At 42.5% G+C, this 24848-nt stretch overlaps 1 long non-coding RNA gene across 1 annotated transcript in view; it reads right to left on the bottom strand.

The window, feature by feature from the left end:
- The window catches only part of LOC109297092, a 34116-nt gene extending 10153 nt beyond the window's left edge, over positions 1 to 23963 (bottom strand). The window contains exon 1 of the long non-coding RNA XR_002097203.1: positions 23917 to 23963. This is a non-coding gene — a long non-coding RNA (uncharacterized LOC109297092). The remainder of the gene's footprint in view (positions 1 to 23916) is intronic.
- Positions 23964 to 24848: the final 885 nt, after the last annotated feature.

Here is a 24848-nt window from a genome sequence, read left to right as displayed (position 1 = left end):
GTCTCTCTGTTTGAGGATAACTGTTTATGCAAGAATCCCCCAAATAACCACTTCAAGCTCTCACCCACGACTACAAGGAAGAAAATCCAAAATACCAAGAAAACCTTATAGCATGCCACAACCCTGTTGATACTCTGCCACAGCAATAACAAAATAGTTACTTAGTGCATACTTAGACAATCATTAGAAAAGAACCTTGTTCCATGTTACTGAGAAAGGCAAAACCCCCCTGACTATGCTAATATGTCACAGTGAAAAAATTCCTTCTTGACCCTAAATCTGGCAAATGGTATGGACCTGAGTGGATGAGCAAGACCCTCTAAGTCTGGGTTTCTAGTAGGGGTGAGCAAAGTGCCCTATTCAATTTGGATTTGGCCCGAATCAGGGACAGTGATTGGATTTGTTGATTCGGATCACTGTCCCTGATTCGATTCAGCCAAATCCAGATCTGAAGATTTGATGCTGATTTGGACAATCAGCGATTCGGACATAGACATAGCTTTAAAAGTTTTTTCTACATACCTCGAGATACCAGTGTGGTTCATGAATGCTGTGGTGCTGGGGTGCATGGAGCATCCCACAGGAACGTGGGTGGGGGTGCCATCCACGTGCTTAGCGGTGAACCCGGAAGTGGAGCAGAAGTACTTCTGGTCCACTTCCAGGTCCACTGGAGAGCATGCAGGGGGGCCTCCCACACCAACCTGGTTCAGCAGTCAGCCACAGAGGGACCCTAGGTGCCCCCCCGACGCAGAAGGTACCAGTCACTGAGCCTGGGAGGTGCAGGGGAGCCCCCCAGCATGCTCCCCAGTGAACCTGAAAGTGGACCCGAAGTGCTTCTGGTCCTCTTCTGGGTCTGCTGCGAAGTGCGCTGGGGAGCCCCCCCATGCTTCTGTGGCATACTCCATGCACCCCACCATTGCAGTGTTCACGAGCTCCTGGTATGTAGAGGTATGTAGAAAAAACATTTAAAGCCATGTCTATGTCCAAATCGCCAAATCTTTCCGAATCTCTCCAAATCAATTCAGAAGGTTCCAGTTCGATTTGGAGAGATTAAAGGGTTCTCTGATTCGATTCAGAGATTCGGCCACCAAATTGGGCCAAATTGAATTAGGGACCAAAGCTGCACACAGCCCTAGTTTCTAGTAGTAGAAGAAACATCAGAGTATCCCATTAAAACACTGGCAGCCTTAACTGGGGCCTATGCCCCAATGCATGAGGGAAAGGCAAGGGAAAAATACAAACAACCATGTCCCTCTGCATGTTTCCCCTCTTGTTCCTTACCACTCTTGGTACTCACAAGGATATTACATCTAAGCCTACTTCTCTAAAGTAGCTTCTTCTCCACAGTTTGTTCTGCTATCCCTCTCCTCACCCACTCCCCTTCTTTTCAACTAGCTCCAGTCAGACTATTTAAGATAGCTCAGGTATGATCCAACTTGCCCTCTTTCTACATATTATCTTCAAAACACTTTTACAGAGAAAAATCATAGGAAATAATCCCTTTGATTAGCTTCTGCTTGAAGGACCTCATCTACTTTCAGAGATTTATAAAGCATAGTGGCCATCTTGAGCAAAAAACAGTTTGTTTCCACATACATTTAAGGTATGCAAATTAATACAGATTCCAGAATCCAGTCTCCCCTGCAGTGGATGGCAAAGGCTTTTATTCCTAACATTACTACAGAGGAGATCATTACTTTAACCATCCAGAGCCCAAGATAAGTTACAACTTGTTGATGCAATGCTAGAAGCTCTTCCAGCTTCCTTAGAATAAGCTGTTACACGCTTCTGATGAGCAGACACATTGACACATTTTTATAAGACAACATAGTGGTTGACTTGTTCAATCCAAAAATAAAATAAAATAAAAGAACCTGATTGCCTTCACCACTTGGCAGATTGTACCAGATTAAAAAAAAATCTAGAAACCATATGGAGGAAATGCAGATTAATCTGTTTAGGAAACTCACATTATATGTACGTGCATATTAGAAAAGGGGTGAATTAGAAACACTGCGTTGCTGAAACAGCTGACGTATGTTGTTACAGTCACACACACTTGGGGTCTGATGGGAATAAAACCTCTCCTAACCCTGAGCCAAATAACTGTGTACTACCTTTAGCCTGTGTATTCTATACACAATGGAAAGATGTCATATCTGAAATCTAACAGATCTACCTTCGGGCTTTGAGACTAACCCACACTCTTCTCCCACCCACAAGGAAGTAGAAGCTCTCCCACAAACACCAGTGGGCTTTGGCTCAGGAAGTTTGTATGTTGTCATTGGCAGCAATATTAATAGAGAAAGGAGGAAGAGAGGGATATGCTTGTTCTCTACCAGACTGATTGTGAAACACAGAGCTGCTGATCTGGGTGCCAAATGGGATGAAGGAGCAGATCTTCTTGGAGAAGAACGGTGACAATCTGAGCTTTGTGTGAGTCATTCTCTCTTCCCTTTTAACACTGATGTCTATTGGACACACATGGATAAACACAAGGGAAGAAAGGGGAGGGGGAGAGACAGAGAGAGACACACACACACACAGAGAGAGAGAGAGAGAGAAAGAGAGAGAGAGAGAGAGAGAGAATGTGCACCACTGGGCAAATATTTCATCTCAAAATGTTTCATCAGTGAACTCAGCCCTTCTTCTTCCTCACTGCTAACAGATGGCACTTCCTCAGATAGAAGATCGTTTGAGACATGTGGGGATGGAATGGCCACAGAAATTTAAAAATGATTTTCTGTTTGGCAGTAGTACAGACTTTTATTTGCAGAATATTTCAGATTTTTGCTCCTTACAGAATTATTATTTTTAATTTCTGATTCTATCAAATCCCATCTACTGAGTAAAGTGAGCAATTAATTGTAGGTTAAGCAGTTTACCATGTAAAACACTGAATAGACACACACACATGCACGGTTTTCCACTGACAACTTTAAAAAATGGAATATTATAATCTGACAATAGTTTCACAGAAGAAATGTTTATGTAAAACAGATGAATTTTAGTGACACTCTTAAGTTAAAAGAATTGTCACAGCTTATGACTGAGACACAAAACCTAAAGCCTGATCCCTTGTGTTTGTGAGCATCTGTTTAATCCTGCTCACAAAAACAAGAGAAGTAGCACTAGTTGTCCCAGTCAGTCACATTTTAGCTCTGGAAATCACATTCTGACTACCTAACTCCCTCCTGTCACATCAAAAAAGGCATGGAGTGTTTTTTCACTTCTTATCTCATGTTCTGAGTTGACAAGGAGATGTGCATTGATGAAGCCAAGCCTACACAGCGATCTAATGTCATCAGAATGGCTCTGCCTGGGAGCTCATTGCAAGTTTGGAGATTTAAACTGCTCTATACTCTCTGTTGGTAGAGTCAGCCAGCTACTGGAGGTAGATCACTTTTATTTAACTGCCATGGCTACAGCAAGATCTGTTTCACTTATACGTCCAGGTAGGAAAGAATTAAAAGGTTCTCTTTTACTGGCTTTATCCTGCGCACCAAATGAAGCAGCAGTCCCTAGGACAAATATCTCATTTTATCATTAATGATTGCATCACAACATACACATACGCAAGGGGCAGAGTTAAGGGTGCACAGGCAGCACCAGCTCCAGACATTGAGAAATAATGAGATAGTCGTGAGAATGTCTTAAAAACCACGGGATGTTTAACAAATAGTAAAACTTTGAACTCTTATCTGCCCACTGGTTTGAATCCTTAGTGCGTGTTTGAGTCACATGATCAAGCTTTTTGTCAAAACTATTAGAGCCAGAAACTTATTTAAGTGAAAGGTAAGCTTTGGATAAAACAACATGGCTCTGAGGAAGGGTCTTTAAGAAAAAAACATCAAATATCATTAGATGTGTGATTTAGTCGTGGGGATTAGCAGCACAGTGGTCCAAAAATCCTAATTTGGACATTTTCTGTCTTTCAATTGCTTGCCTCTTCCAACCTTAATGACATCATGCTTCTAGTATAGATATTTTGTGTATAATTTATATGCAAAAAGTGCTCCCCTATGTCTGTTAAAAAATGACCATAGTGCAATAGGCCAACAGAGTACACAAGGCTATCACCATACCAAACCAGCTTATTATAATTATTGAAAAGAAGGATGTATTATACCCTGGCTCCCAACACCATTACTGATCTCAGGCAACCGCAGTCTCAATCAGTGCAAAATATTATTATTACTACTATTATCATTGTGATAGCATAAATAGACCTAACAGCAGGAAGGTATGTTGAGGGACTCAGCAGCGAGCGCTTTTCAAAGTTCTATTGTGGACTTCCAGAAATAAAGAGCACACAGAATGGTTTTCCTTCAGCAGCAGCCTGTGCTTCCCCCATGTAAACCATTTCACAGCTTGTCTCATTATAGCATTTGTAAAAACACTGTCTGAAAGCAGTGGTGCATAAATGAATTATTTAAGTTTTGCAGCAAATCGCCCTGATCTTGTGTGCAGCTCCTTAATGCACTCTAAGTGAGCCCTAGGAGGCAAATCATAGCAGACAAGGGGTGTAATGTAAACCAAGTTTTATTAGCCACGAAAAGCCACGCTATAACATTTATTAAGTATCAAAGACGGTGCATTTAAATAAGTTTGATTTGGTGAATAATAGCCAACATTGCATCTATCTTCCCTAGTTCTTAGTGCTTTCCTTTCAAAAACATTTATTTTCTTGTCAGTTTGGTTAATCTAATGGACTCACATTTTTAGCAAATAGTGATTTTCAACAAATTACCATGTGTCACAAACAGTCTGCTGCTCTCCAGCTTTAATAGTTTACAGAAAAGTGAAAGTGCATTAGTGTTATCATTTGCTTCTTATCAGTACTAGCTCCAGGGTCTCTGGTGCCCTAGGCAAACTGGAAAACATACACCTCCTAGATCCCACTAGCACTCACTCAATCAATGGGCACAAAACATTTTGTTGCCCCTAATATTTTGCTACCCGAGGCAACTGTTCCTTGTACTGATATGACAGAGCAGGATGTTCAAAATAAAACAATGTATAGTTATATTTTCAACATTTTGGGAAATTAAAATACAGACAAGCAGGGTCTTTGTCTATGCCACACCTTTTTCTGACTCCATTAACTATATTTGAGAAAGGACCTACTGCTGTACTACATTTCACACACATGATACAAACCATCTTGTATATTTGGCCAAGGAGATAATTCCCAGTCCAGACAAACAATAACACTAAAAGAAAGAAAAAAACAAATATACAAAAGTACTCAATGGGCAGACACTTGCTGATAAATATTTAATGGATTTGATAACACAAGTTGAATATTTGTAAAATGTAGCCAGTTTGTTCTTTGTCTCTCTTTCTCTCTAGCTACCATGAATGATTGGTCATAAAAAATGGTAATGTATTTGTATGTCTTTCACTTCAGAGCTGTTTAAAAATAATAAAGGAAAGCTAGGTAAGGTAAGCAGCAAACAAGCCCACTTCTTGCCAATTTTGTAGGGGGTGGAGAAGTGTTTCTTGTCTAGAAGAGGTGCCAGTTGCTTTCTTGTCTCTATGCAGGAAAGTGAGCCTTACTGAATCTGATGGCTTTATAGGAATAAGGACTTTTTTGTTCCTCCTTGAAAATGTATGGAACAAAAGCAAACCTCCAGTTTGTTTAACATTGTTGGTATTTCACATTCCCAGAAATAATGTTTTTGAAAATATTTTTGGACAATGGCTAACATTTTGTATCTGGTCATCCAAAAACTGACAATCAAAGCACGGTAACAGTGTAAAAAACCATACATTAAGAATTGATGGAAACTTAGCATGCCTTTCAGGAAATGGATCCTACATGCTTCTTATTGTCCCAGTGAAATATGGCAATGATTGGACTGCTTGAGGAGGGAGGTACACAGAGCAGCATTTTGCAAGAGTAAAAGAATTGGTCTTCTGACCCAACACACTTCTGAGTTATGGATCTGTTGTCTTATCTCTCTCTCTTAGGGAGGTTGAGAAGCTCTTGCAAACTACTGGGTTCCCAAGTTGGAATTCGAGATAAAGGTTAGGTGGTTAGGACTAGGTTCTATTAACTCTACTTACCTTGAGAGGAGCAAGTAATCTCCCTGACTGCACTGGTGATATTCATGGACTAAGGTAACAATTGTCATGAGCAAGAGGAGCAGCATCTAGCCTTTATTCTTCTGCAGCATGAATTTCTCCTCCTCCTTTCCCCTTTAGCAAAACCTTATTGGAAGCATGACTATATCCTATATGGGTTCTTATACTGGGCTCATTTTCATCAAATAGCACATTAAGCAACATTACTAAAATGTGTCAGATATTGATTATTCTCTTGTCACCTCCCTACAGGAGGCGAAGCTCCCCCTCAGCATTCAGGAAGATGGGAATAGATGTCTGCTGTCCCTCCGTTGAGAGCACCAGTGCCACTAAACTGACTGAATTTCAGTATCTTGTCTTGAATCTTGATGCAGTTTAGAAGAGACTGTTTGGACCAGAAAGGAAATGAGAAAGAAAGCATGCATAAGATGACGTGGGAAGAGAAGCTCATGGTAATAAAGCCTAAGGCTGTTCTTCAGAGCTTCCAGCTTTACGTTAGGTGTAGTCATAAAGCTCAACCTGGTCCTCTTGGACCATGCATAGTGACTACATCGATGTGGATGCATTACACGAATATCAATAAAAATATATTTAGTGCTGCAACTGGGTGAGCCCATATTCAGTAGAGCCCATAATGGCAATGACAGCAGGAATGTATAACAGATGTACAGGGACAGCAGCAATTGAGGGAGAACTGAAAAAATGTGTCCTGGCCCCCTACTAAGATCTTCTTCATCTGTTTTGATTTTTAGACAAGGCCTCCATGAAAGTGATTTGCTAAACAAATCATACAGACAGTAGACATTTTTCTTTCTTTCCCTCCCCTCCCCCAACAAAAAAAATTGCCTTTTTCTAAGGGAAATTTTTCAACAAACTTCTGTCTTTTTTTATTTTAAAACAAAAAACTGAATTTTTAAAAACTATTTTTCAATTAAAATGGGAATTTCAACAGAAAAAGTACAATTATGGCAGAAGCTAGATTTTTTCTAGAAAATGCTACGTTCATATGAATTATATTAGGGATAATTAAGTGGTAACAGGTACATAAGTAAAAGTTTAATAAATTGACAGCAGAGACAATCAGATAATAGCAACAGAGAACCTGTCCTTTCCTACAGTAGGATGCAACAGATGTTTCAAAGGAACACAGTCCAAATATGTAAATATATAGTTAAAACAATGGGAAAATATGATGTCATTTATACCCATCCATGAAAATTTTAAATTTTTGTATATAAAGGAGAGCTATTCCTTTCCATTTAGTACCCTTTCTCTCTGCAAGTTCATTTGTAGCATCTGACAACCTATGCTGTTACCTACCAAAGCTTATGCCTTTCTGAATGAGTTAGTCTCTAGGGGCACTAATATACGTGCTCTGAGAATGCAGGGGGGAAGGGGGGCAGAGTGTCTTATGTATAAGTGTCCCCATGTCTGAAAATGTCAAATGAGCCTTAGATAAAGTGCCCCCACCATCATTTTGAAGCATAGGGATGCTGATGCACAGGATGTGGGAGGCTGCTGGAATGTGGAAATTGCCACACTGCACTTGATTAATCGAGTCTGCTCCAACGTGCTGGAATTACAGCACATCAGAGCAGCCTCCCTACTTGTGCACAGGCACCCTGAGGTTCTGTCCTCCCCTGCCTTCTGCCTAACTTCAGATTAATGTGGCTAACTACCTCTCTCAATTTAAAGCTAGAAATATTTCATCTTGTAGCTGACTAGATTTGAGGAGATGCCAATGGACTCTGATGAAGCAGCTTTGACTACAGATCAGGGCAGAATGCATACCAGATATAATACTATTTCTTCTTTACTTCCATGGATTTATTTTTCATATTATTATTTGTGTGTGATTGTATGGAGGATAATAATATGGAGGAGTAGTCCAACACTATTTTCACTTATGGCTGCTCTTCAAATCCTCTCTATTTATCGTTTCAAGACTATTTCCTATCTAAAATGAGGGGTGTTCTACTAAGTATTTAGATATGCCAAGGTGCAAAGTAAAGTTCATTAGCAATTAACAGTATGAAGAAGGCCTCTCTTGACTGCTGCGTCTCTTTATCTTGCATGTTTCCTGCCTGATGAACACCATTAACAGAGAATTGTTTTAACGATAATTTTTAGCTTGATGGTATGGTAATATACAACTGCTAGATTGCTCTGTAGCTATGTTTTGAAAGCAATTTTACAACCCTGCCATTTTCTCTATTCCTGTCCTTTGTATAGATTCTGATAACTTGTATTGATTGACAGTTTTTTAAAGTGAAGGCAGGAATATACCCTGAGCAATCAGATCACATTTAGATATATAATTTAAGTGTTTCTAAAAATACTCTGGTATTTTTAATATTGATTAAGGGAACATGTTCAGTTTATAATTTTATGCTTATATGATGGGAATGGTTTGAGCAAGCCCAGCATCAGCAAGTAATCAAAAACTTATTCAAGGTCACCTTATCATGTGAGCTTCCATTTTTTCTTCAAGTGAATAGCTGTAACATGAATCTATAGGAAAAATTCACCCCTCTAATGCAGTATCTGGTTGCTATAGGAATTCATCCATCATGCTGAGAGAAAAGCTAAGTTTATAGACCTACATTTTCATATCTGATAAATTATTTTGGTTGGCCAAAAAGAATGCTCAACTCAGGGAGATCATCAAGGACACAATTTCCACAGTGAGGATGCTCAAAACTTTTTTAAAATCAGTTCTTGTAAGATGTCCCAAGCTAAGCTTCTAAACCTCAAAGCACCCAAATGTACTAGTCACTTCTGAAAACTTAAACAGTTTGATCCAGCCAACACTTCAACATTTGCTTCACATTGGGCATGTCTTGTGCTATTAATATGCTGTAAGTCTTCCCTGGGAGCACATCTATACATGCTACTCCTGCCCTGCTCTGCCCCTCTACAGCAGCTGGGAGGAGCTCCAGGTTCCCCCCGGATGCCAATCCCCAGCTGGCAGGGAGCATTGGGGTCAGACCTGTGCTCTGTGGGGAGCTGTCCTGCCTCCGGGGCAGTCGTCTCCCAGCCCTACTCCTCTGCTCTGGGCAGCTGCCTCTTGCCCTCTGAGCCACTCTGAGATTGTTCCCTGCTCCAGGCAGCTGCCTGCTGCCCAGCCCCAGTTCTGAGGTTGAAGCAGAGGCTGTGACACTATCCCCTGTGCCAGGCAGCAGGCAGCTATGCCCCAGCCCCCGCTCCAATCTCAAAGCAGGGTCTGAGCAGCAGGAAGATGCCTGGGGCAGGGGACAGTTCCTCCACCCCCTAGTGCCTGGGATGACCAGAAGCAATTTGCTCCTGGTCAGCTGTCTACACATGTACTACTGCACAGTAGCTACTGTGCAATAAATCTACTACCTGTCTTTACAGGTAGTAGCCAACCACCCTGTAAACTACTTTAGTGAGCAGTAAATGCTGTATATGTGTAGACAGAGATGCTTTACTGCACAGTAGATTAGTCTACTGTGCAGTAAAGCATCTCATGTAGATGCACCCATGATCTCCCCAGTGAAGTGTTTGAGATTTAGAGTGCAACATCTGTGAAAGAGAATGATGTTCATAATGAGCATTTAAAAAATCCCACCTGTATAATAACAAAGCATGCAAAGTCAGACATATTAAAGATAAATTACTTTTCAGTAAGTCTAAGACATCACTAGAAATATCCCACCTAAACTGTAATAGATATTACAAAATATAGATATTACAAAATATCTATTATAGATAATGTTGCCAGTACATAAATATATTTTAGGATAATGAAAATTATCCTGTTCAGGATAAAAAGTCACTGCATTTAGTTTGCTTTCACTGTTATCTGCAGCATTTCCTGAAGTAGAGAAAATAAAACAAAAAAAGATATTCATTAGAGCCTGATGAATTAATTACTACTTCTCATGTTTGCTAAAATTAAAGAAAAACTGGAACTGCAAATATCTGACAATTATGCAACTGTCCAAATTACTATTTGTTTTATGACTTTTATTAATACATAAAAAAATAAATGTAACATATGGTCTTCACATGAAAAATCTGAACTAATAAATTTATACATCCCAAAGTTATAGTCATCTGACAGTTCATATACACAAAAACTCCTTTGAGAGCCAAAACAATAGTATAGTATAAATGTATCATAATAGCCCAAATGAGACCATGATCCTGCACATTATGTACAATACAGTTACTCATGTTCATAAATGTTTGCAGGATCAAGGCCTTAATTTTAACAAACCAGAAAAAAAACTTGATTTTTTTATAATCTTGTCAGTAAGTCAACCGCATTTTAGAAAATCTCATCTAATGATTCCAAGTCCTTTCACGGAAACAATATTTGAAGTATTTAGAGAAGGAATCTCATGAATGGACTGGAGGAGAATTAATAACACACTTCCCTCAATTATGTGACTCCTAACAAACTATTCCCATCCTTATCCTGTGCCCTTTCTTTATGTTGTTTCTAGAAGGGTAGAACTTCAAAGAAAAATTGAGGTAAGCTCATTGATTTTGGTTTGCCATACCATGTATTTTTAGGATACCCAAAACGACTCTTTTCTACATATGAAGCTGCACTAGCTCTGCATGAGTTTACTCATAATTTGCGTTTCATAAAACATGCACTCTGACCGCAGAAGCCCAGTGTGCATTTCTTTGCATTTACAGATGAATTCAATTTGAGGAATTTTGGAATAAATGTCTTCACTCTTATTTGGGTTCTGAGCCTTCAGTAGGAATAAGGAGATCCTTAAATGCCAGAGGTGGGTTATTCATTTTTAACTTGTTTCTCTGAAATTTCCTAATTTAATTCATAAGATTTGCTCTAGATAAAAGCTGGACATTCTTCTAAAAGTTGTTTAGAGAAAAAATGCTGAATATTGACGAATTATTTGAAGATATGCTATAAAACTCCTTTTGATGGTTGCAAAATAACCTTTCATAAAGGAGATACTTCCAACTAGTTTTTGTTGAGGGTGTGACCATACTGCTTTTTTTAAAGCATATTTTAGGTAGAATTTTTTTTTTAACTTAAAACACTAGGGACAGAAGCATCAAACTGCCTAGCAATTTTTATTCTTTTTTCTGGAAATAATGTATTAGCCTACTAATTCTGGTTTTTGAGAATTTTGCTGACTAGAATCTACCCTGAACAGTGGAATGAAGTAGCTGAGAAATCACAGATGTGAGCTATGATGAGTCACTTTTTGGTGCGATTTCCCATGGACTTCAGACACAGCTGCCACTGTGCCAATAATCATGTGTGACTTCATGGTTTCTCAGTGCAGGGAAACTACTGCCCAATTTCCACTTTCAGCCAAACACATGCCAACATAAACAACACAAACAAAACTAACAAAGTTACTCCATATTCATCCTGTAAAAGTGAAGTCAAAAGTTGGCCTACCTTCTCTCAATGATCATTACAGTTTTCACTGGAGGATGTGTTTAGATCATAGAGGAAAATATTTTTCTTAGCTAATGTAATGTGGGAAAAAAAGGGTGTACCTGAAACTTCGTATTTGAATTTATGCTTCGAATATTTGTGTTTGTGTTTGTGTTTTGTTTTTGTTTTGTTTTTTTAGCTTTAACACCCTGGGGACCCATTTACATAGCCAGAATAATGCAAGATGTGGGCTTATTACAGTATTTCAATTCCTGGAAGGTGAAAACATGGTGAAAAATCCAGATTTTGCCTTATATCAGGCCCAAAAATGGCTCCCAGAGGAGCCTATGAAAAACAAACACACAAATACTGATTCCTTTGGGTTCACCTGCTTTCCTGAGGAACACTTCTAATGAATAGAATGAGTTATAAGGAATTATAAGTTATAATGATATTTTGTTAGTCAGAGGATGTAAAGTTAGTCGTGGTATTATTAAGGTTTCGCAAACATATCTCATTAAGGATTTTTTTTATGTCTTTCAATATCCATCTCAACATCAAGTTCTGTGAAGCACTGCAGGAGGCTTGATCTACTAGCCTAATGTTTGGATCCTCATTTGCAGAAAATACAAATCTCCTAAACTCCAGGAATCTCCAGAATAAGAATGGAAATCTAACAAAGAACAGAGTCTCTCATAAACTCAATTTCCAGTAGAGTCTGCTCAAATTAGACCAGAACCCAATGAGAAGGGATAGCTAGAAATAAAAAACATCAATAAAAAAGCAGACCTGACTTTCTTCACAGGCCCAGGAACATTTGGAGATGCCTTAAGTTGGTTTGTAAGTGCTATTTTCAATCTTCACTTGCTTAGTTTGCCATTAAGGTGAGCATGATTTGCTTTTAAGAGGAAGGAGGACTTGAAGATGATCAGGTGCCCAGATAACTTGCTGACAGTAACATTTGGCTAGCTCAGAGGACCTACCTATTACACCTTTAAGCCCTTTAGACCAATACAGGACTGTCCAGCCGGTGGCCTGAGGGCTTCATGTGACTCATGAGAGGTTAAGTTGTGGCCCCTGGGCTTCTGCTGCCCTTCCCATCTCTCTGGCTCTGACAGCACAGATGGAGTCACCAGGCTTCCCTTCCTCCTGCTTTTGCTACTTCCCCATGCCCCAAGGATGGGACCATGGCCCAGGGAGCTAAGGGTGAACCTGGGGCTATTCACGAACATGATGCAGGTGTGGTGATGTGGGGAAGCACCCATACAGGCATACAGTACAGCAGTGAGAGGTAAAGGAAGGCCTCAGTGCAGCAGTGGGTGGCAGTGTGCAAGTGGCTTGTGTCTCAAGAGGCACATGGTTCATTTTGGTGTGACCCAGGGGTGGGCAGGCCATGCTGTGTTGAGCCCTTGCTGATGTGGCCCACAGGGTATTTGGCCCTCAGCTGCTTAGAGATTGGACAGCCTTGGACTGATGTGACTTTTCTCCTTTGTGAGTTTGTATCAGTTACAATGTGCTTCATTGTACCTAAGAAAAAATTGCTCTAGTAAGATATCATAGAAGCAAAGAGCTTTTAACAGGAATCAAAAAATGACAAGGTATCTCTATGGATATTGAGACTATCCATAAGGACATTAGATAGTATTTTTTAAATGACATAGATATTTCAAAAGGATATAAATCTTCATATAACAAAGGCAAAAGTACACTTATAACAGATAAAGTTGGAATGAAATGTCCCTGTTGAGAAAGCTATTCTATACATGTTGGTCATGTAGCTTTTTGCACCTTTTTCTGAAGCATACGGAACCGGGCATAGTTGGAGACAGGGTAGTAGACTAGATGGGCTAATGCACTGATCAATGATGACAATTCCTATGCTATTCAAACCAGACTTGAAAACTTTTGGAAGTTCCTACAATTCTGCTTTTACACAGGTATTCAAGGAAATCAAATTATTAGAGCATAATAAGGATTTGCTGTACTCCTAGCAACTATAACTCTCTGTGTCTTGAGGTTGAAACCAGACAAATCCAAACTAAAACTAAGGGATAAGTTTTAACCAGTCAGAGTAAGCAACCATTGCAGCCTCATAGGAAACATGAAGTAGTTGGGAATCACTTAAACTGTTTAAATCAATACCAGGTATCTTTCTAAGAAACTGATACTCATTCTCAGTTTGATGAAGGAATTATGGAGAAAAGCTCAATGACCTGTGTCATGCAGGGGGTTAGACTACATGCCCCTGAAGATGACATCTGGCTTTACAATCTATGATGTCACCAGATTGTTAAAAAATTGACAAAGACTGGGTCCAGATTTTCTCTCAATCATGTGAGTACCATCCCTGTGATTTCACCACTGCAACTCAACTGAAAGCATGGCTTAATTTTGTTGTGTCAATATGTGTGCAGGTGTGCTTAAACTGCAATGCTCTATAGCAGGACAATAGTGACATAGCCAGAAAAAAAGTAGAGAAAAAAAATCAATAATAGCTGGACATTCATTTAAACAAATGCATCATCCAGTAAACAGTGCAGCTGCTATAAAATGTAAACAAGAAAAGGTGAACTTTGTTCACACTGTATATCCAGCTGTTTTGTGTTTCAAGACTGTGCACCACAGCTGGGCTGATGAGCCCTGAATCCTGGGAAAAGGGGAAATATTTAACCTAACTTAAACAGAAAGAAGCAGCCCTCAATGGTGAGAGATAACAGGTGGGAGCCTTGCTCTGCCGCTGTGCCTTGAGGGTAAAATCTGGCATGCAGAGGTAGCTTCAGAACAAAAGTCATTGCAGCTGCTGTTTGCTGCTCTTCTGAAGTCCTTCTCTATTTATTCACCATCACTGACAGCACCCCTACAAGCATAGTTGAAACTACCATTAATTTTTATAAAATTAGTTCACAGATCTGAACCTGGGATGAGAAGTAGGCCAGATTATATGCATGCTTATATTTCTGCCATCTAATAAAATCATGCTTAATGATGGTTTTTAAAACCCATCTTTACTAACAGTTTTGTAGGCTGAATAAGGGGGTTTCTTTTAAAGCTAAAGTTAAGAGCGGGGTCTCTCTGCTAATGCTAGCAGAAAGTAGGTACGAAAGACCAACTTCAGAATCATCCCTAAAATGGTTGCTTAACTGACAGGGAATATCATGTAGATGAAACACTGAATAGTTCCCTCACCACTTTTAACACAGCCTTTAAGGTACGCTAAGATGGGATTTTTTCTGAGAAACTCTTGGCTCTATTGGCTTGATGTCCATTGTCAGGTGCTGGATATATGCCCAATAATTAAAAGAATTGCTATAGAGTAAAACTGATGCAAATGAAAGGAGAATCAGCCTATACTGTTCAAGTGTTTGCTTCATTTTGCATCAATACAACAGATCTCACCGTTCCCATACCAGCACATTGCATGAACAGTGTGAAGTCAATTTGACACAGTCCCTCAGTGAATTCTAGCACATATTTTGATCTGACAGTTACTTGAGAGGGAAAAGAGAGGGGACAAAATATATTTAAAGCTTTCCTCATGATCAGAAAGTCACTCAGACACTTGTTCCATTTTCTTTGCTTCTCTTGTCTAGTGGAATTTCAGATGGCCAGACTAGCATTCTCAACGGAGAGTGAACACTTCATTTGCCACATCTGCCTCCATTTAAACCAGTGGTAAGAAACTCTTGATTTCAGAGAGAGAAGGATCAGGCAATGATGCACGAGAGAGACTATCTTGGCATAGCAGGCCCTTTCAGGCTGCAAATCTGAGTGGGGACACACTTGTGTCCTGATACATAGTCCAGTAGTATAAATATTGTCAAGAATCCCAGCATATAACAGCAGTAACAATGAGCTGCAGATGCTTTACAAACAGAAAGCTGAACAAGGCTGCAGTCTGAGTGGCATTTCTTGACTATTTACTATGTCATCCCAACTAGTATAAGCCTCACCATAGTCAACAAAGACCCCTGAGGATATTAATGCCCTTACTATTCACGTGAGACCTAACGCTATCAAAATAATGACTTCTGTAGGCTTTCAGCCTGGAAAGTGCACCTGGGTGGGGAAAGGAATGGGGGAATAAATGCTACTGCCTTAGTAAGGGTTCATCACATATCCCTCATTCCCTGGCCCTTTTACAAGCTGCAGCAAAACCACTTCCATGCACACATCTAGGGCACAGAGGGGTCAGATTTTTAAAAATATTTAAACCAAGTAGATATGACACACCAATATACCTTTAAATACTTAACTAATGCCTCCTGTCTGCCAGCCAGCATAGACAGAGGTAAGCCATGGCTTTGCCCAGTTCAGAGTGTCTCAGCCTCTTCAACTGCTTGTAGTGAGAGAGGACAAGCACCGTAACTCTTGCTCTCCCTTTCTTTTTCTGTTTACACAAGAGTTACCAGAAGCAGGGCCAATTCCATTATATGGGAAAAGAAAAATGCCCACTGAAGACTAGCTCTCTTTAATTCTGCTTTATGGAAGTCCTTCTATCAGAAGTGCTGCTAAAACCACCTCTGAACATCCCAGTTACGATCTCAGCTTCACTAGACAAGATATTCATTGTTCATTGTTCAATTTATAGCTTGACTGTACCTGTAGAAATGTATTTCACATTAGTATCAGATTGGCTGGGTGTGGGGGTATGTTGAGGGGGTGGAGGTAAGAAGAAAGAAGCCCATTAGGTGTTTTGCTTCTTTTAAGTCCCCAAAATAAAGATGCTTGTTAAGTTGAGTGAATGCGTGTGTCATTGTCACTACAGAATTCACATTACAGTAGTTACATTTCTAAAGACACAAAATAATCAGTGAAGGGGTTCTAAAAGGAAGTTTCCAACACACCAAAAGCCCAAATTCTGTTTTCAGTTTCCTCAAAGCTCTCTGGCAGCCCCTAGCTGCAGGATATAAAAGCCTGCAGTTATTTTCTGCCTTGGGGGACACACTCCAGGGAGCCAGCAGGAGCTGCTTATGGCTGCAGCACCCCAGCAGGCTTATATGCCCCCCTTTACAGTCCACAGGCTGGGTCTGCACGGGCTGTCCCCCTCCCAAGCTGCTCTCTGGCCACAGGTGACTGCTGCCAAGGGCTCTAGCTGGTTTCATTCTTTGCCCAGACCTCTATCTTTTTGCAGCACCATGATGAAGCACCTCAGTCACTTGGCTGTGACTCCCTGGCAGTGCCCCTGTTGGGGTGCTGCTCCCAGCCCTCCAGGGCCAGCCACATGGGGGCCCAGTCAGCTGACATGGGGCATGATGCACTCCTCCCCCATGTCTGACACCATCTTTGTGCTCCTGCCTGTGTGGAGCCCCAGGGGTGCAAACTGGACCCGGGAGGGGTGTGCACCCTTGTGGCATTGTGGGGCAAGGAGGATGTCCTGAGGCAGTTTGCCCAGGGCAGGCACTCAAATGCCCACATTTACTAGACCCTAGCAGCTGGGTTGCATGTGGGGCCACTCCTAGTCAGTGTGGCAGTGCTGGGTGAAGGCCAAGGACCTGCAGGCCCAGTGGGTGGCTATGACTGGCCACAATTCTCAGTCCAGTGGGGCCCCCAGGACCATGCCCTTCATATGGGAGCTGACCTGCATTTTGGCACCCTGGGAACCCATGCCTGCATCCCACCCTGACACCTCTGGTGACACATCACCAGAGGAGGGGTCCTTGGGCCTTCAGGTACCCCACCCTGCACTCTTCCCTGGCTGCTGCACCTACCGGCAACCTGGGGAGCCCTGGGCAGTGGCTGCCATGGCCTCATCCCTGCCCCACAGCCACCCCTGAGAAACAGCCAGCCATGACACTACCAGCTGCCAGCAGCACAAGCTCCTCCCTGTGGGGGCCCTGGCTGGGCAGCAGCTTGCCACACACCGCCATGGAGACTGGGTGGAGCCAGATGCCGTACATGATTGGGAGCCCTGCACTGAGTATCCAGCCTCACAAGCCCCAAACCTGTAGTAAATCCTGCACTGGGGGGCAGGCCTTCCCAGCCTCAATGCCACCCCCACCCCACCCTTGGCCCTACCCCCTGCCCCCCTTCCTTGCATGGCACGCCTGCACTCCACTGGCCCCAGGTCCACCCCCGCAGCATGCAGACAGCTGGCACACACTTCAGACCTTTATTATGCAACCTATGCCCCTGCAGCTGCACGGGCATGGGCATCTCACATACAAAGGAAGGTGTCAACTCCAGCAGAGATCTCTTCCTTGGCAGCCAGGGGCAGGAATGTGTAGCACTGCAAAAGGTAGCCCTCCAGGTCGTGGCAGAGGTTGTGGGGTAGGCCAGGTTTTCCCCCTGCATTGTCATAGCTCAGGGTCCCAACCTGCGAGTGCAGGTGGGCCTGGGGCACCAGCAGGATCATCATCAGCAGGGTATAGTGGCTCAGGCATCCCTCCACTGCACAAACAGCTCATCATGCACCACCCACAGCATGGGCATGCTCAGGGTGCAGTGGTGGCATGGTGGGAGGCTGGGCCCAGGGCACCTCCCTGGAAAGGCCCCCACCAGCCCCACACCCCAGTTTTCTGGGAGCCTCACATGCTCCAAGCCTGTGCACTGGGGGCTGGGCACCAGTGCAAGACAGCAGTGGGCCTGCAGGGCTGGGGGGGGCGGGGACAGTGGAGGCTGCAGCCATGACAGCAGGTACTGCCACCAGCTTGGCCTGGCCCACCCTGGGAAGGGGGCAGGGGAGGCAGGCAGCACGAGGCCAGACCTGGGGAACAAGTAGAGATAGGGGGATCAGGCAGCAGCCACTTGGGCCCAGGCCTGCCTAGCCAGCTTACCATGTCCCTGGGCATGCACACATGGCTGAGCTCCAATCTGAGGCCATGCAGTGCAGGCCCCTAGAGCCAAGCATCTTATTTCTCAAATGTTGCAAACTCTCACAACAGCCTTCTGTCTCTTGCCTCTGCAGAGTCAACATCTGGATGTGGGGGAGAGACCACAGGAGCTCACAGAACCGCTACTGCAGACTCACTGTCACCCACTGCTGGAAATGCCCAGAGGCACTGGCTGTACCAGTGGTGCAGCCAGGATGGGACCCACCTGCTCCATCAGCTGGTGGTCACAGTGGAGGGCTGCATGGCAGACCACTGGACATAGTGGGCAGAGGATCTTTCCCAGGAGGCCACTCAGGAGGAGGCACAGCTGCAGGCATACCATGCCCACTAGGCTGAGGTGGTTGGCCTGGAGCGGCAGTGTGTGGAGCTGACAGAGCAGCTGGTTACCCAGGGCCACCCAGGGCTGCCTGTGCCCATGCCTTCCTGTACTTGGCCCCCCACCTCAGCCCCACAGTGCCTCTGGTCCCACCCACTGCCTCACAGCAGGTCCACAGCAGTGCCCTGGAGGAGGTCCTGCAGTGCCTGACAGCCACAAGCATCTCTAGGCTTTGCTGCAGCTCCCAGATCCATGGGGGAACTGTTTGCAGCTGGGGTGCTGGCCACCTACCACTGCGCTGTCTGCCCTGGGTGGCCCTACCTCTTAGCCCCTCACAGACTGACTCCAGAAGAGAGTCCAACAGTTGACTGATTGCTGGGTTCAGTTTGGGACTGGAGTTTTTACTGTGGGGAGGCACTGTTGTAGAGGGGGTAGGGGGGAAAGGGCTGTGTTTGTTGAGCGGGGATGGGGGAGGGATGGGAATGGGTTCTGGACAGAAAATAAAGTTTTTTATAGTTTTACCCATGGGCAGGGGTATGTGGGCAGTGGAAGAGGCAGGCTGGAGTGGGGAGTGCAGGAGGACGGGTTGGGCCAGAGCTTCCCACAGCCAGTGTGCTGGGCCCAGCTGGCAGGGGCATGGCTGTCCTGGGGCCTGGGCAGGGATGGGCCTGGTGGGACCAGCAGGTCGAGCAACATGGCCAGCAGCAGTGTGGGGCATTGGTTATTGCTGGCAGGGGCTGGGCTGGAACAGCAGGGCAATGGGTACCAATGGCAGGAGCAGGGGAAGGGGCTGGAGCAGTCACTGTGCAGGGAGGCAGGGTGAGCAGGGAGGCAGCTGCCACATGCTGTTCCTGTGCTGGGCACACAGGTCCTGGGCAGGGGAGGGACTGGGCAGGAATCAGAGGGTAGGGTTGTGCTTTTAAGATGGCCACAAAATGCTGGCAGCTGTCTCTGGTCTCAGCATGGCTGCTAAAGCCTGGCAGCCATGTGACTGGAGGCTGGAGCTCTCCCCCATGGCCAGAGGGGCACAGGGCAGGCTACTCTGACCTGGAATTAAAGTTAGTCCCAGGTTTCCTGCATGTGTAGATGCCTGTCCATTCATGCTTACTGTGCAGTAATTTACTGCACAGTAAATTTAAGCCAGCATAAATGCATGTTTAGATGTGTCCACAACCACACAGATGTGAGGAAATTACTAAAAACAGGAGTTGCTTTGGAGGCTTTCAAAACTACATTCCAAGTAACTAGCCCCCAACACAATGTAAAATCAAAGCTTTAAACCCTGTCAGAAAAGATATTGATACTGTCCTGATTGTGAAAGCTCATAAAATAAATGTGTTGGTTGTTATGGATTACAGTGAGTACTAAAAGGACGAAGGAACACCTAGCATCTGGAGCCTAACCTGTAGTCCCTAAAATTCCTAATCAATCTGTGTCAAAAAAGATAAACTGAGATTAATAGGTTAAAATGAAAACATACCCTACTGAGACATGACGATGAAAAATGCTTAACTAGAAGGCATAATCCCTAGGATTTATGTACTTCCAAAATTTCACAAGACTGACATTCCTCAGTGAGTTTCACTATGAATGATATTTTAAACTTACACTGAACAATTTAAATACCTAAATTCTGGATTGCATTTAATTAATAAAGACAAGTTGTGCCCTGTGATCCCTTCATTCCTCATAGACTCTGCTAGGACAAAGCTGCATCAGTGTTTGGACAGTCCCTAGAGTGTCCTTAGAAAATTTAGGAATTGATGTTGATAATTCAGTAAATGAAATTTTTCCATCTAAGTCAATACTGACCCAATGTCTCATTACAGATCTTAATGCTCCTTTTACAGTTTAGATTCTAGCTGGAGTCAATGAAGTCTCCCTGGGTGCATCTACATATGAAATTAACACAATGCAATAAACTCCATAGCAGCTCGACCAGGGGTCAGCTGCTCCCAGGTGCAGCATCTACATGTGTGCCCAGGACAGGAGCAGTTTGAGCTGGGGCAGAGCAACCTTGGGATTGGCAGCAGGCTCAGGGGGTCATCCCTGTGCTCTGGGTGGCAGCTTTGAGTGATGGAGGGGCTAGCTGGGGCACAAGGCTGCTAAAGTGTGGAGCCATGCAGTGGGCACCCCCACTTCAGGCCCTGTCACGGTCTACATGTGTAAGTGCACTTAATTACTCCACCGTAAGATAGTACTGTCCCCCAGACTGCTGTCTTATGGGACAGTAAGTTTACCATGCCCTAATACCAGTGCACATGTAGACAGTGATGCAGAGCTAATTAGTCAACTCAGCAGTAAAGCACATGTGTAGGTGCACCCCCTATCTACATTTTACTGTATTTTAAGTTGGATAAAGTACTCTTAATTTCCTGTCTTAAGCTATATTTCTTGTGTAGCACTGTTGTGCACTGCTAAAGAGTTACTGCATTTTACCAATAAATTGCATGTATTCCATGTATAGCTTTTACTTCTATTTATTAAATACTTTGAACCTGATTCTCTTTCAGACTCTTTGGCCTCTATATATAGGTATAATATAAGGCTCCTTTACACTGCCAGTGCAACATGAAGAGCCTTCACTGTTAATGAGAATCAGAACCTCTGTGATTCCTTCAAGTGCAAGTTCGCAAATATCATATTTACTTGAGCAAAATTTTTCCCCAATTAGCATAGGGAAAAAAGCCCCTCATCTTATATTTGCATACAGAAAAATGTCATTATTAAATACATGGTCTATTAAACTGCTGCCAGAAGCAGCATTTGCTCAGTAATGGAAACCAACCATGAATCTGAACACAACACACACTGAGCATGCCTGTAAAACACATGGCCCATACTGGGCAAACCTACAGATAGGAAACTTTTTTGTGTGTGTAGCCCTTAAAAAATATGGCAGTTGCTCCCCAAGGAGGCAATGAGCACCAGGCCTGGATGTACTACAATACCAGGCTGGCAGTCAGAGAGGCCAGAGCAAGCTTTGACACCTTTCCCTAGTGCTAAAAATGCTGATGGGAACCTACCATGAGGATAGGTTAGTGTAACCCATCTCAATAAGATATATTGCCATTGCTCTCAGTCCCCTTCAGTACTGAACTTTTTCAAGTCATGGTGCACCACTACACTTACTACATTTCTACTTCTTTTTCACTCCCACAGATTATAGACGTTGTGACCAGAACACCCAGTTCCAGTTGGGGGCGCTAATTAGCACATGGATCCTTTGTGGGGTGGGGGGTATTTGGAGTACACACACATAGTGAGCAGTGCTGGGCTGTGGGGTCACCATGGCTTGAAATGTTACTGACTTTTCTGGGGCCCAGTCCAATGTATTACATCAGAAATCACGAGCCTTTTGGTTTTGGCCTAATATCACGTATAGTTTGTACTACGTATAAGAACTGCTCAAAAAGTGTTGCTCAAAAGTATGTTTAGGGAGTACCTATGCTGAAACTTGCAGCAGTTTGCAAAAAAAGGTAAAATACAACAATTGTGTATTAACTAAATCTATAGGCACCCACAGTCATTTGCCTATATGCAATAAAGTTATGTTTATTTCAATGGCAGTGTTTTTGGTCCCTTGTATTTCAAATTTGCCCCTCACTTCCACATGCTCAGGGAGGGAACAAAGCCCAAGTGGGGTCTGAGAATAAGAAGGAAGAAACTGGGGGGCAGAGAGAAACAGGGCTACCTAACATCCCAGCCACTATTTCCCCTGCTGTAACAGTGGAAGGGGAACAAACTCAAGACAAACATCTGATAATTATATTCTATACCTGAAAAGAAAATCACAAGTTTATAAATTTTCCAAATATACAATCTAATTATTGGGGATCATCTTAAAGTGAGGGTCATTTTAGATTTGAGTAAATATGGTAAATGCAAGGTATTTTATTACCAGTAATAGTTTTATTATTGTAATCTGCCATGCCTTGGACAGTAGTTGTTCAGAGACTGTCACAAGCAGAACCTAATCAAACATATCAACCTGATTCTGCAGGTTCTGGTCACAAAGACAAGCATTAAATCAGGTGCTTGAGGTCTATTTGGAGACTGAGGTCTTACCAACAACTCCCCATACCAACTTTAAACTTACTGAAAGCAGGTAGACAAATGTCTGCTACTCACACCTTTTGTAGATGCCCAGCACTTCTTCATTAATCTGCCTTGGAAAACCCTCTGTCCTTGCTCATTTTGATAAAGGGATCCAGGGGGGACAGGGAACTCCTGCTGTCTCCACCCCATGAGGCAAGAGGAGCAGGAAACCATATTCTCTCTCCATGTATCAGCTGATAATCTAAATAGCAAGTAAAGTATCTGAAAGTCAGCAGCAAAGTAGCATCCCAAAAAGCTTAGTGCTCTACTTTCCTGCTCTACCTAGCACACTTCTAGATAAACTTCCCATAGATCCTAAGGACAGGTATAGCACTAAGCTTTTTGGGATGGTAGAAAAGCTGTTTGGGCTTTTCTGCACAACAGATGACACCACAGATGAAAGGACAATTGGAAGGTTGTGTAATTCTTGGCCTTAGACAAGCTGGTTGGCTAGACACCTAGTCAAGAGAAAAATTGCCTGAGTGGAGCCAATGTAGGTAGTAATGAGCATGCTAATCACATGAGCTGAATTGCATTAATTTTTCTTCACTTGGGCTGATAGATTGTTGGTTTAGTTAGGGATCTGAACCAAACATGACTTCAGATGGATCCTAAATTTGAGCTTAACCTTTCACGTGGCATTTTTTTTTACTGAGGATCACTTGTTGTCACAGCTAAACATTGGGAATTTCCTTTCCTCAGGATTTTTCCTTGAATGCTATATTTATGAACCAAAATGTAGATATCAATGTTCTCTCAGATTATGTGATCCTGCAGATGGAAATGTTGGATTATAGCATGTTCCATTTTTTGTTTTATTAAGAGAGTATATTGTATTTAGCTACAAGCTTTCTGTAACTTTTTCTTACATCTACTTTTCTCCATGATTCACTGCCATCAAAGCATAATGTTACTTTCTATTCACTATAGATTATCTACACCTTATGCATTAAATACAATATTATTTAAATAGTACACAGGAGCAAAATATGCTTTTCTTCTTTCCAAAGGAGCAGCTCAAAAATCAATTAATTGGTGTTTTATGATACTGATAAACCCAGATTAATAAACTTTATATGGAGGATTTCATCAGAAAAGTTTGAATCCCATGGAATTCAAAGTATTATGAGCCTAAATATTTTCACAAAACTCTGAGCTTGTAAAAAATATTGCCATGTTGAAAAAAACAGTCTACTCACAGTACTGGAGACTAGGAACTGTATTCCAGAAGGATGATAAGGCAAGCTCACCTAGCAAAACAGGAGGTAGGAGAGGGAGAGGTAAAGCATGCCTCCATCCCATAATACTTTTGATAACCCAGTTAACCCTTTTGTGGCCACTTTACTAAAGTACTTATTAAAAAAAACACAGAATGGACTGATCTTTCATTATTACATGTGTCTTTTGGCTTCAACAGAGTTACCCTACTGTAACACATAACTCAACAGGGATCTACAACATTTGAACTAAAGTCAAATCTGCACTATGAATTAAGGATAGTAAGCGACCCTTCATAAACCAGAATGTCACAAGCACAAGTGTTTGTCTTGTATGAAGTGTGTTCTGTATATACATAGAATTATAGTATCTTTATATCTATATAGCTATTGTTCCATATATTTTTCTCTGTATTTGCTTGTCTTCTCTTGATGCAGTTTGCTTCACCTTTTACCTTATATTTTCATCAGGCCTGTTTTTCCTGCCTAAGAAGGTTGCACATATGATAGTATATGAATTGGAGTCAAACTTTCAAACCCCCAAATTTCCAGTGGCAGATGATACTTGATAAAACAGTTGAGCCACCTCTATATTTTATTTTAAAACAATAATAACAACCACAGCCAATGCATTCATTCACTAACCAAAAGTTGAAGGAGTTTGCCATTCGTGTAAATAAATAGAGATTAGTATGTGTAAAAAATCATGAAAGGAACTGTAGACTTTATTTCATGAAAAATACTGTGTCATATGACACAGGATACTGGGCAAGATGGACCTATGGTCTGACCCAGTAAATGGCAGCTCTTACGTTTTTATGGGTTTTGGGGGGGGGGGGGGTTCTAAGCCTAAAGCGTATAACAGTAAGGTAGCCTAGTCAGTTGTATGCCTAACCACCTCACCAATACCACTT

Source organism: Gavialis gangeticus, unplaced genomic scaffold, assembly GCF_001723915.1.
Source record: "Gavialis gangeticus isolate Ggan-Ray unplaced genomic scaffold, GavGan_comp1, whole genome shotgun sequence".
Classification (NCBI taxonomy): domain Eukaryota; kingdom Metazoa; phylum Chordata; order Crocodylia; family Gavialidae; genus Gavialis; species Gavialis gangeticus.
The sequence above is the reverse complement of the archived record's forward strand: the minus strand, read 5'-3'. Positions and strand labels throughout refer to the sequence as shown.